This window comes from Danio rerio, chromosome 19 (genome assembly GCF_049306965.1).
Source record: "Danio rerio strain Tuebingen ecotype United States chromosome 19, GRCz12tu, whole genome shotgun sequence".
Classification (NCBI taxonomy): Eukaryota; Metazoa; Chordata; class Actinopteri; order Cypriniformes; family Danionidae; genus Danio; species Danio rerio.
In genome coordinates this window covers 36,352,580-36,365,260 of record NC_133194.1, presented here as the reverse complement: position 1 = coordinate 36,365,260, position 12,681 = coordinate 36,352,580, and the positions used below count along the sequence as shown (strand labels likewise).

At 38.8% G+C, this 12,681-nt stretch overlaps 1 protein-coding gene across 18 annotated transcripts in view; it reads left to right on the top strand.

Moving 5' to 3' along the window:
- elmo1 (engulfment and cell motility 1 (ced-12 homolog, C. elegans)) overlaps positions 1–12,681 on the top strand; it is a 178,399-nt gene that overhangs the window by 149,926 nt on the left and 15,792 nt on the right. The window contains exon 1 of one of the 18 annotated variants that reach the window (XM_009294312.5): positions 241–473. The gene's annotated coding sequence lies outside the window, so the exon portion shown is untranslated. 18 annotated transcript variants of the gene reach the window in all.

Sequence of the window (12,681 nt, the reverse complement as noted above, 5' to 3'; positions counted from 1 at the left end):
TACGACACCTGACTTAAAATGGCCACTTCGGTGCATCCAAGTGCAGTAGTAGTGATGTAGTGACTCTGTTTAAGCAAGCACAACCCTCACCCCTCCCCCTCCCAGTCTCTCCCTCTCCCTTATATACAAACCACGTGATCTGTACAGTCACCGCACCATTGGCTGAAGCAGCTGTGGCGTCTGGCCAATCAGGCGTAAGCGCTGAAATGGACATAAACTGAGCTGCTTGGAGATGCTTTCAGACTTCAGAGTGCTGATGGGCATGAGCGTCCAGAAGAAAGCAAGCCTTGGCTAAAGCTTGCTGCATTTTGCTCAGCAGCAAATACACATGTAATAGCAACCCAGGAACCATCTGCCGACTGTGTTTATCTTCTTTCTGGATCGTCCCTGCACATGGTCAGGGTTTTTCCTTTGCAACACTGGGTTGGACCAACGTGGAGCTGTGCTCCCAATCATGGAGCTGACAATGGCATGTGAGTAGCGCTAAAGAGATCACTTTGGGGGAAATGACTGAACAGCAAAGATGAAAAGGATCATTTGCAATTTTGTCTGGATGCTGAGGGGAGACGGGAGATGAAGCAGACGCACAGATGGGCAGGCTTTGTGTGAAGCTGCTTGTAGTAATCAGGTTAGAGGCAGATTTCAGCTCGCGGTTTAAAGAGGAAGCGATCCAGAGCGAGCGCTACAACCTGCGCTCTCCTCCGTAGCCTGGCCCCTCCTTGGGCACTTATTATGAATGAGCGCTTTAATGTGTCATTCTCCATCAGTCCGCTCTCCGTGGCACATTGACCTCTAGTTGCTTGCATTGGTGTTTGCATTTGTGCATGCATCCCACGTGCACATGGTGAGATCAACACTGCTGCTTTTTCATCTTGTATTGAGGTTAATCTCTTTTGTATACAGCCTTGTCCTTTGTGCATTCTTTGTGGGCTTGATGTTCACAGGATTGACCTTTCGTGGATGATCAAAAAGACAATAAAAAAAAATCTCCAAGCACTTCTGAATTGCGTGATGGGCTGTCAGCTAGCTCCTAACGTTGATTGATCGCGGTAATATCGCAGATCGTTTTTTCCACAGCATAAATCTGCAAGATCTCATAAAGTGAATGATGTCTCGAGGTGTTGTTTGGTCGTGCTCAGCATCCGCACCCAAGCCTCTGGTCCACAATTCCCTACTTCCCTTTGCAGAGACAGATTTTGCTTTTGAATGATCATTGTTTCTTCGCTCCATTCATCACCGTTTTCTTCCTTCTTTCCTCTTCTATTTTTGTTCCACTGTTTTCTACCTCGTCACCCCTTCCTTTCGTCCAACCTTCCTTATTAACTTCTTTATACCGTTCATTATACCTTTATTCCTATTAGTATTTGTTTGCTTCCATTCCCTTCTGTTTTACCCCCCTTGCTTTTCTCCTTTCTTTCTGTCTTTGTTTTGCTTGTACATTCTTACACTTGAAGATGCTACTGTATGAGTCTCCTGAGACCTTAAGTGACCTTAATTCGTTGCATGCTTTCAACAAGCTTCATGCTGGCCCATGGTGAAAGAGTTACTCATTTCTGCTCTTCTCTGTGGAGTGAATGTGTCGATAGAACCCAAAAGAATTGACTTCCACCTGCTTTGGAACCTATTTTTATTGGTGTGTTTTTGACCTTTTTGAGGGTAATGGAAGTTAGCTTGAGAAAGGAACTAAAGCCAGAATTCACTCCAGATTACTTGCAACTTGACCATATGTTGGAATACTCTTAGGCCCCGTTTACACTAGTGCGTGTTAGTTTTAAAACGGCGTTTTAGAATGAAAACGATCCGCGTCCACACTTGCGTTTTACCCAGCGTTTCTGAACTGCTCTCCGTCCACACCAAAACGCGGAAAACGCACATCACGTGACCACACACACACTCTCGGGCAAGCGCTGCAGCCCATCTACCCAGATGAGAGCTGTGCTAGTCGGACTCTTCATCAAGCATCTCCCGCTGGATCTAATCTCACTAGATTTATTAAACGGGATATTTCATTCATCTTGTTGTCTTTATCTAATGACATATTCCCTGACTTTGGTCATTGGAATCTATTACTTTTTCTCAGGTAACGTGTTTTGGCTAAGCGCAAAGATAAGTTGTTGATTAATGTAACCACGTAGCCTATTCTGTATATTGACTGATCGCTTGCCTTTATTTTCTATAATGTATAAACTTATTGTATGTTATAATTTTATAATGGCCATTATCGATTATTAAAACTGATATTCAGCAAAAGAGAGGGTGTGTTTCGTATTTTCACTGAAATTGAAAGGAGACAGTTGTTATCGGCTCCGTTTTGTTATAAATATCCACACAGTGAAGATGACGCTCATATATGCAGCACGACGCCTCAACATTTCTGCTCTCTAAGTTGTTAATATTAAAATGAAAATAGGCAGTTCCTTAAATCATGTTTACATTTTATTGTTTAGAAAGTGAAACAACGTTGCCAGAGTGATGTGAATGAAGTTATAAAGTACACTGTTCCCTTTAAAGATTTACTCGTGTCCTTGGTATAGTCTGTTTACCATATCAAACTGAGAAGAAGAGACTGCAGCCTTGATCAAACTTGCGAAGTCTGAACTTACACGGAGAGAATGCAGGATTGAACTGTGTGTGTAGGCTACTTAATATTCAGGAAAAGCCCCAATCAGAGAGGCGAATGTATGCAGCCCCGCCTCCGTTTTCAGATGTCTCCGTTTTTCATCATCCACACTGAGACGGAGCAGCAGCGTTTCAGAATGAAAACGGCCTCTCCAGCGTTTTTGAAACGCTCCGTTTTCGGCGCTCGAGAACTCTGGCGTAGTGTGGACGGATGGCGTAACCGTAGCAAAACTTATGCGTTTTCAAACTAAAACGCATTAGTGTAAACGGGGCCTTAATAGGGGTCTAGCTTGGATGGCCTGGGAAATTTTAGGGGTGTTTTTCATAATTTTATGTTTGTTTGAAGGTACTATGTGTTAAGACTGTTTTGAGATGGTAATTGTGAGTGTCTTTCTATGAGTGTTTGTTTGGTCATCCTTTTACTCAAACAATTTGCCATACAGTTTTGGAAAAGAAGTGTGTGAAAGTGAATCAATTAGGAAGTTTTGTCTTTAAGCAACTCTTCCAGTCAGAAGCTTTGGAGTTTGAGCCCAAAATTGTCCAAACCAGATACAATATGATATACTAAATGCTGCCTTACACTGTGATTTTTATTAATCCTAAATGATTGTAGCATGTCAGACTGCGTGAACATGGACCCCATTTCACACAGCCATGTCATAATGTCAGACTTAAAGACAATGAAGACGCACCAAACACAGAAGAATACTCATCTGGAGTTTGACGCCATCCATCCGTAACTGTTTTACATGAACATGTTATGACATTATTTTCCCAGCAAATGTAAACAATCTGTAGCAGCGATTTTGCACAAAGCATGTCTCAATAGTAAAACCAGGAAGCACAAAAACTGTTTAACTATTTCCCCGCGGTTATTTAAATTGTTGTACAGATCGCGTCATCAGATTTTGCCCTCCTATTGGTTCTTGGATTAACGTTCATCACAGCTGTTGTCAGACTGCAGGAAAGTCTCTGAAATCTTCTGACACTGCCAGAACTTCATCGGAAGAAAAATCTGATTGCAAAAGCCATTAAGCGGCTGTCTGTGAACATGTCAAACCAACAATCAAAGATCACACATTTTAGCCTATGATTTCAGGAATCTTTTAGGATTTCCCAAATGAATCTCATTCAACCACATCGTGGCTGAAATCCCACAGTGTGAGCAGGGCTTTGGACATCTTTGCAGTTAGTTAGTTTTTAGCCTAACTACAATAAGGGGGACTACACATTTAAAATGTGCCCTAAAACACTGACTACACAGTAACAATGTACTGTTTTATAAAGGCTCAACAAGACGATCAGTTTTAGGAAAAACAAAGCACTCAAGCCTGACAGATGTCATCGCTCAGATGACTGCAGGTTGTATGGGCAAGCACATATTCTCTCTGTTCTCTGCCAGGCCTAATCCTTCTCAACACTTTAGCAATGTCCCAGCAAACTGTTCTAGCTAACAGTACAAGTTTTTCAATGTAACTGTGAGATTTTTTTTTAAAAAAACACTGGACGAGATTTGATAGACCTGCTATCTTTTCACACATAATTTACTATTTCAGCTCTTCACCTTTTGGCTGAATTCACCCCCAGCAACCTACTGCATGAAAGACTGCAGGTCTCTCTCCTGGCATGCATATGCATGCACAGGTGTTTTATGATTGACTACTCGGCTTATTCCCAGCATTTATGAAAAAAAATAATCATTCCAGACTGTACTGCATCTAAATGCATCACATGGTCTTTGCGGTCAGTGTTTCCAGCAAATATTTTTCCCTCTTAATGATATCTATTTGTTTTCTTTGAAGCAATGCCCATTTCTTTGATGTGAATCATTATTAACTGTTATGAAAATCGTTAAGGGGAGGAAATGGCATAATTAGCATGTCAGTTGTGGAATGGATAAATGCCCCATTTCTTTTTCGTGCCTGATTACCCCGTTGGGTCCATGGACCATAACAAGCAGAATAAATGTGAAGAGGGATGACAGAGACATGCGCAAGATATGCTTCTTAGCCTGTACTGCGAATTTGTTTTCTGTTTCTTTATGAGTTTTTATTATCTAAACAGCGTTTGGGTGATAGACGAGTCTTAAATGGCTGCTGTAGCTGTGGAAAAAATTTGTGTTAATTTGACTTTGTCAGTTTAAGCAGTTTTGTCTTGGGAGAACCGTGACAATAAGCAGGATTTGGGTTTGATCCTAACAACCAGACGCAATGCTCTGACACACAATACAATGCATCTTTGCCATGCCATGTTAAACAGCTTTTGTCCTAACTAGCATATGCTTTATTTGATGTTAAAACACTCTACTTTAAATAGCATATCTGTGACATTTATTGCCACATTCAAGCATTCAAGATTACTTTAGATTACGAAGTGCATTTAAGATTGTAAGTGCATCTCAATTACTCTGTATGTATTTTAATGTTAAAATGTTTATGTATTAGATAAGAGGGTTGTCACTATACTGGAATTCGGTACTTATTGATACTGAAATTTTACAAACGTCCATTTCCTACTAACATTTGAGCCCTGATGAGGATGTTTTTAAACTGCTCTGATTTGCCATTGTGAACAGGTGCTCAACAGAAATGACTGTGATTGGCCATGAAGGTCATCAGTTCACCAAACTCACCGCTGTTTACGGAGTATAACCACAGATACAGGGACACTGGAGCGTTTTAAAGCTGTGATTCTTCAGTCGATCGCTCGTATGTCAGCTTATAGGCAAACCAGCTGATCGACATGACGTTGAAATCTGTGTTTACACTCAGTAAACAGCGGTGAGTTCACTGAACCGACAACCTTTAAGGCCAATCAGTCATTTCTGTTGAGCACGTAAACACAATGGCATATCAGCGGTGTTAAAGAATGTGCTCAACAGCGCTCAAATGTTTACAGGAAATGGATGTTTTTAAATTTTCAGTACCAATTGGTATCAAATTCCAGTATCGTAACAACTGAATTTTCAGTATCGATTTTCAGTATCGAATGTGACAACACTATTAAAGGGTGTCCGTGGGGTCTTAAAGTTGATAAATTAATTATGAGAAATTTAAGGCCGTTAAAAGGTATTAAAAGGTCTTAATTGCATTTTAATGAGGTCTTAAATTTTATTCAAGCGTTGTTTATAGTGTTTGACTCTTTTAAAAAGCATAAGTATATTTATTTTCCTCCTAATATTAACAATGGCGTGCTTGATCTACACGATTGGTTTGGGCCGGGGTGCATCCGGCCAAGCTCCTTAGTCTGGATGAAGCTCTACACATGTAGCGAAAACATAGAGCGAAACAGACGGCAAAATGGTAAAATGTTAGTTTGAATACTCCTGGTTGGAGAAAGACGAGTTTAAACAGAGGCTGAAGCCTGTCACTGAAACCACCCCATAATTTATTCTTTTAAGCTTCGTTTCTTCCGAGCTTATCTGAGATCTGTTGCATGGTTGTGCTCCATTGGTTTATTTAACTGTCTATTAAGTAAAAGGTTTGATACTGATTAGAACTTTAAGTGGCGACGAGGTCTTAAAATATTCTGAGAGGGTCTTACAAAAGTCTTAAAAAGGTGATGAAATAGGATTCCTGCCCATACCCTGAATTAGTAAGGCCAGACTTAATCTGCAGCCATTTTTTGCTATTTCTAGTGAGAATTTTGTAAAAAATCTGCGGATTTATGCAGAATTATTTTGTCAGAATCATAACTAAAAACTTAATATATGAAAAACAAAGCTTCTTTACCTTTATTTATGTTTACAATGCAAATCCATTTAAAGGACATCCACTTATGTTGTAAACAAAGCAAGTCACTCATATAGCATATCTACTAAAAGACAGAACATATTATTTCACACACTGTATTGTAAATAAATTAAATTAACATTTTTATGTTATTTAATAATATTACTGAAATTAATTGAAAAACTGAATAAATACAAGTTTACACAAGTAAATAAATAGACTCGATGGGCTAAAAATGTGTAGATTTCTGCGCACGCAGATTCCGTGTGGGCCAACCTATTAAATAATGTACGTATTGTTGGAAGTTAAGAAAGAGATATAGAGATTTTAAAGTTTGTTCATAGTATTGTGAAAGGAAATTCACTTTAAACACGCACAGAATATTTTTATCTTATACAAGCAGTTCTTGTGTATCATATCCTTCAAATTGCATGAAAATGTCAGGATCATAAATAAAGAAAATCCACTCCCAGGCTTTGTTTGCAGCAAAGCAGCTTTTATAAAGTTGAATGTGATTTATCTTCCTAAATCCATATTTAAAAAAAACTGATGTAACTGAATAATGGCCTTTGCATAATTATGGTTAGGAAACAAATATCAATATTAATAATGTGCTGGTGTGTAAAGCAGAGAGACATAAATATGAATTTATGATGGATTGCTGTGCGAAGTTGCAATTAAAATGGGATGGGAGTGATAAATCTTGCCATCCTGATTGGAGGCGTGCTTTGATTTGGCAAACTGCTGTAGCTGCAAAAGTTGCTGTAAAAGCTACCAGTAGACTACTAAATACTGCAAGAGGTAATGTACTTCTCAAAGGTCATACTGTATATGGAACAGCACTCACCCATATCATTAGGTTTATGCATATTTCATTTTTGCTCTGTGTTCATATAGACACGACAAACGTCTTTGCGGTAAAATTACATCTTTATTTTATTTTTGTTTTTTAGGCTAATGTCTTGATCTCTAATCTTATGGTGCAATTATTAGAACCAAATTGTTTCTGTTGGTGCTGGTTAAGATTAAGTTTAAAAGTGTAGTATGTAAGTTTGACTCCCAGTGATAGAACTAGGTGTTGCATTCTTAGGGGTTGCCAGATTGAGGACCAACAGTGTGCCTGACTATCAAGCCTAACTGCTGATTTAAGGCTGATTTAAACCGATTTCTAAATAAAAGCAACAGCATGTAATAGAAGGGATATTTTCATATTAAAAATGAGTTTTTGTCCTAACCAACAGCTGACATTTATAATTTAGAAATAGTTTCTATTTTTTGCAGCTGAACAACAGAAAACTGACAATGTTCACCTTATGTGCACCTCATGTGCTTTATTCAGTGTAAAATGCTGGCATTGTGAGTTTGAATGCCATTTTGTATGACATTTATTGCTATATACTAAAAGCAGCAGCAGATAGTTCACCTCAGATAAATAAAGAAAATAAAATAAACCCTTTGAAATTTAACTTGTGAACTGCAAACCAACACTTATGAGTGATTCAGCATCTACATTTAATAATGTTAAAGAGGTTTAAAAAGTATTTATTAGATTATAAACCTTCCCATTTTGTTGGAGTGCAGTGAGTGCACTATTCTGTGATTTCTGAATGGCTGTATTTAAATTTCTGTCATGTTTTGTCAGCCAAATTGCTCATCACTGTAAATCTCATCACGTAGCGTGTTGTTAGGACACAGGGTTAAAATGTAACCTACTCACCCAATGTTTACGCTCGTAATATTTATATTATATCCTAATCAATAACCTCATGTGGAACTCTGAATCTGCGTCTCATTTAGAATTCTGTTACTGTCCACCGGAGGTTTCAGTCCGGCATGGAAAACCCATCTTCAAAGCTGAATATCTGACGTCAGCATTGTATTTCAGATAAACAAGAATGTCCACTTAGCATGTTTCTTTGATATCTGCAAATATATGCTGTTATTTTTATGCTTTAGAAGAGTCAAAAACTTACATACAGCACCTTTAATTAGGCCATCTAGAAAGAGCCGTACACCTCTAGCCTCAAGTGGTACACTAGCAAATAATGCTAAAGGCTACGCTAATTAGCATTCTTGTTATATCCTTGGCATGCCAAACATGATGAATAACTTTAATTTTTGGAATACTTTTTCATAGTTTTCCTTTTATCGTTTCGTCCTGTTAATAATTGTGTAGGAGCCATACATTGTATTTTGGCTATTGGCCACAAGGTGTCAGTAGGAGAATATATAACTGTGGCTTCACTGCATGGAGTAAGACCGTGTTGGTAGGAAGCACACAGTTTTTGACCGTATTGTATCGTCTCGTATCGTCTTGAACGTGTCATCTCGTAATTGAAGGTAACAGAGAAGTGTGCTTATAGTTAAAGAAAAGTGATTGAGTAATTCTGTTAATTGGAAGTTGATTTGACAATAAATATGTTTTTATTTACATCTATTTGCTTACGGACTCTGACTTTTACGCGTTAAAAACTTGCTCACTCTACCAACAATAGCGGCATTGGAAAGCCGCTACAAATTGTTCATTCATTGTTTTGATGTACACTGTGCGCAGCAATGTAGCTAAAAAGAAAAGAAACCTTATTTACATACTTCACCATTAGTCTGCTTGATGCATTTGACAGTCTAGTTAATCACAGTTGGGTTTGTTTGTGTTTGGCAGCTATTTGTTTGGATTGGGTTCCAATGGATAACTTAGTTTTGCACTGTGAATCTTCTTTTATTCAGCTGTTTAGCAATCAGTTTATCACCTATAAAAATTATGACTGTATATAAATATCTTTAACAGTACTGTGAGGGCCCTGAAATTTGTCTCAGATTTGTTTCCCAAGTGTAATTCAGCACGATGCTATACAAAAGCTAATTTTCTGCTATTTTATAATATATTTGCTAACTCTCCTCATGGCCTTTAATGGCTTTGGCTTGATCCCAAAGCCCACTCACTTTCCAAAGATGATTCAGAAACACTTTAATATTAAGATGAGTCCCTCATTTGTTGTGCCTAGGAGAAGCAATAGATTTGTTTAATAGCATTGTAGCTTTGACATTCAAATGCATTACATAATGCAGGTGCTTTTGAGAGCTTAATCATAGCTCTTATTTATCAGGACAAATCATAAAATATACAGAATAACAGCTTTGGTCTTAGTGCACAAACGCACACACATTCACTCCTCTGTTTGTCATTCTGTATTATCCGCAGGCTGACACTCAGTGGGCGAGTGTGTTCTGTGCATTTAGAAGCTCTGGAGAGGCGAGAGAAAGACAATAAGCATGGCAGGGCAGTCAAAGACTCGCACACTTCTTACCGAGGCTGTGACACACTTGTCTAAAAAAAGCTCCATTTCCGCTTTATTCACAAATATCACCACCCACCACATCGGCAGCTGAAATTCCACAGTTCACCTCATCCTCACGAATAAAAGGTCTGCATCTATTTCAGCCATCACGACTTGATTTAAGGAGGCTGATAGAAAGGAAGTGAGAAAGCGCTTTGGATTAATTAATTTTGAACCGTGAAAAATCTGCTAATGTGCTCGGAAAATTGCTTCCCCCGCCATAAGGGATTGTTTCAAGTGGAGACGTTCGCGTCTTTGTCCCCCCACCTGCAGCTGTCAAACCTCCACACCTCCCCTTTAAACACAGCCCTGTTATTTGAATGGAGCCGTCTTGGTTTATTTTTCCCCTCATTCTTCAAGTACGGGCATATCAGCCTAGTGATTTGAGAGGGGGGCTCTGACCTTGGCCCAGTCTTATCACTAATTAAAGCTCATCTAATCCTGAAGTGCAAGCCAGCGGCACCTGCTTCTCTGGATGACTGGGAGGGGTGCATGCGTGAATAGCAACTGGACTCAGTTCCAGCTTCCCGATTTTTTTTTTCTTGGCAGTGCTCCCCAGCTAATCACAGCATATGATCTGTAGCCCAAGGCTTGGTGCATACACCTACCCTCTGTTTTTGATTTCGAGGTGTGCATTATTCAGGCATCACTGCAGCTGGGCGTTTCTGTATCCGAGGATGAAGGAAAGCTGTCTGCTTGTGCTGAAGTGTGGGTGAAACCTTAAGTCATAGTCCAATGCTGGCTGTCAATTCTTTATGTTTGTTTGGCTTACCTCCCAATGTGTTCACATGAAGAGCTAAGGCTAGTTTTGTGTGTGTTCTTCTGTTGTGGAAGCAGTACCTGCAGGCAAAAAACTTGTGTACTTTAGACTTTATGTTTTACACATAAATGTGCGTATGTATTGTGGCAATTGGATGCAAACCCATTTCTGTCATTAGGGAAGTGACTTTTGAGGCATTAACTGCATTGCATCACTTCATTAATTGTGTATTAGGAAACTGCTAATGTTAGCCTGTTAGCACTGAAATAGCAGAATTCTGTCTGAACTGCTTCGATGAACTTGCCAATGGCAGCTGCATTTTTTTCTGTGCACCTTGGGGATGGAATAATTAGCAGAAATATTTAAAGGGCATCCATGATGAAAATCCTCTTTTGTAAGCTGTTTGGACAGAACTGTGTGTCGGTGTATTGTGTCCAGAGTCATTTAGGGGTGTTAGAAACACAAGTCTGTTTTTTTTTATTTTTGGATTTCCTGACGCTAAAATAGGATCCAGATCTATCCCATTTTGAGGCCGACCGCAACTTAATGTAGGAGTGAGGTTTTCATGACCACCTGGATTGATTTACAGTCACGTATTAACATGTCTCCTAGTAATGCGTATAATCATATCAACAAGACAGGACGTGCGGAAAACTACCGGGAATAAATGGTTTGTTCAGCTCGCTGTGAAAACAGTGCATGTTTGTGATAAAGTCAATAAATTGCTACATAATTCATAAGGGTGTCACAATTTAGATTGTAAATAAAAAATCTAATCCAAATATGTAATCGTCGATGCTGCAACCCCCCATCATGTCACGTTAGCATGGCTTTTCAAGCGAAAAACAAAAAACGTTTGTTGAAGTGCTGCGAGTCAACCTAACAGCTACAACGAACCGGCAAAAGATAGCATGGAATCCATAGGCGCAGATATTTACATTAAATGTCGCCTACCCTGTTGTTGTCTATTGGAAAGAATGCATCAATAGAGCCACCATTTTAGTACAAGGTAGCACTCCTGTGAAATGAATGGGGGACCAAGCTGCAGTGGAAAACTTTGGCCATCCAAAGCCAGAGATATACAAATATACACGTGATTAGGAGGTTTCCTGGTGGTCAGTATGCAAATTTTTTTTTTAAACGATGAAAATGATAATTTTACATCACTTTTCTACATTCATGGATAAGTGACCGCACGGGCATTCCTGACAGAGTGTGTGTTTGTGTGTATGGAAATGTACTATCCACACTCCCTGTTAAACTTGATCTAATCCGTGTCCTAAAACAACCCCGCTTCCCGCTTTCACTTCTTATTCTGACGAAGGGAGCGATTTGTTTGTGAATGAATCTTCGTTATGAACAACTCATTCACTTAGCTGACAATAATACAAGTTTCTGGCAACGCATCATCTTGTTCTCATATTTCTTTTTCATTGTTTGCTTATTTTATTCAACAAAACTAGCATAAGCCTAGTATTTAGTGCTAGTTGGTGCTACTTTACCTTATGGTGAATGCAGTAAGGGACTGTATTATCATCAATATTTGTTGAGCACAAAAGTTTGTAACATACAAAAACGTAAAAAACGAAATCTTACCTATGAAATGTTTTGCCTTTTTGCTTTGTTTTCTTTGTCTGCTCTTCTCTACATCCATACACAGTGCTAAAGTCCAGCATCTTCAGTCTGGCTTTAGTCTCGACTAGTGCAGTTCTGGGTCTGTATGCAATATCTAGTGTATATATGTGTATATATGTGCATACTTAGCATGTACACTACAGGGCTCGAAATTGCGACCATTTTGGTCGCATATGCGCCCGAAAATTAATCTATGCGACCTCATAATATATATGGGAGCATTAGTGCGACTGCAGATAATGGTTGTAGTGCGACCTGTTTTGAATTTTTCTAAAAACGTGCTGAATCGCTCTTTGGGTCGGCTGACTCGCCTGCTTTTCAACTAACACAGAAAAATGAAAATCAGCTCAGACTGAACATTTAAATTGACACAAACTGAAACCAAAACTTTTAAAGAGTGATAGAAGTGAGACTTTACTTACTTTCTTTTGTCTATTCTTTCTTGAGATGTATATATTTATTTATTTAGTTACTGATGACTGTTTTGCAGCTTTCATCCTTAAATTTAATTATTTATTATAATCTTTTGTTTATTTTGTAGCAGAAATATTATTTATTTAACTGACATGCATATATAAACAGCAGTACAAAATAAATA